At 43.6% G+C, this 1025-nt stretch overlaps 1 protein-coding gene across 1 annotated transcript in view; it reads left to right on the top strand.

Moving 5' to 3' along the window:
- Positions 1–734: 734 nt before the first annotated feature.
- LOC109854413 (fatty acid synthase) overlaps positions 735–1025 on the top strand; it is a 14463-nt gene continuing 14172 nt past the window's right edge. The window contains exon 1 of the mRNA XM_020427474.1: positions 735–987. The gene's annotated coding sequence lies outside the window, so the exon portion shown is untranslated. The remainder of the gene's footprint in view (positions 988–1025) is intronic.

Genomic DNA, 1025 nt, shown 5'->3' with positions numbered 1-1025 from the left:
CTAGCATTAGCAGTTGAAAAACTAATCAATAAAAATTTGTTTGATATTAATTTTCCAACTTTTTCGATTGTTTTATCACAAAATTTTTTGTCGCATTTTTTGCTGCACAAGTCACAGACACACATTATCATTGCTGTTAATTTTTGTACAACCGATCGCATGATCACAAAGAGTATATATACTTTCTTATCGCAAGGTCGTTGCAATCGAAATCGAAATCGAAGTTTGCGTCATCGCGATTGTACGATTGAACGATTGATCGTTTATAGAATATAAAACGACACTTTTGCGATTATATACATAAAAATATAAATAATTAAAAATACACAAAAAACGGACACGTTCCGCGACGCAAAAGCAGCTAAAAGGCGCGGCGCGCATATGCGGTATCGATCCTTTTCGTTTCACGTGCTTCCAACCGGTATTCGCGCCATAGTAACGTTATCGTTACTTTCGATAATGCTGGTATCACGTAAAAACGGAAAAATGTGGGGAACCAAGACGTTGCAGCATGTGACAGACACATGCTCACAAATCCACCGATCACGATTGCAACAAGTGAGCTTATTCGATGGACAGGTCAAGTCGAACGCACTCCTGCTTCGTGACATCAGCCTACGGGATATTGTCGCGCGTTGCACAGACGCGCATGCGCTCACGGAAGTCGCGCTTCTATTGGTCGTCATCACATGGTCTGATGTCAGACCACGGGGACCATCCAATTCAATAATAAGATGCTTTAGTAGACGGGCCAGTCAGTGCTCTGTTTGATCGCTCAGCGGTCGGTCGGAAATTAGGCAGGAAGAAACAAGAGCGGTTCGCGCCGTCCATTGTGACAAATCCCGCGAATACACGAAAGATATCGGAGAAGCAGAAAAGAGACAAATCCCGCGGTGATTCAAAAAAACGACGACGACGACACATAGATTAGCACATTTTGTTCTTCGCTCCGCACCACGTTTCTCCAGGATTACGCACGCGAGTCAGGTGAGTCTGCACACGCGATCGATATCGTAAGGGTAGTA

This window comes from Pseudomyrmex gracilis, unplaced genomic scaffold, assembly GCF_002006095.1.
Source record: "Pseudomyrmex gracilis isolate BER0280 unplaced genomic scaffold, ASM200609v1 scaffold_65, whole genome shotgun sequence".
Taxonomy (NCBI): domain Eukaryota; kingdom Metazoa; phylum Arthropoda; class Insecta; order Hymenoptera; family Formicidae; genus Pseudomyrmex; species Pseudomyrmex gracilis.
The sequence above is the reverse complement of the archived record's forward strand: the minus strand, read 5'-3'. Positions and strand labels throughout refer to the sequence as shown.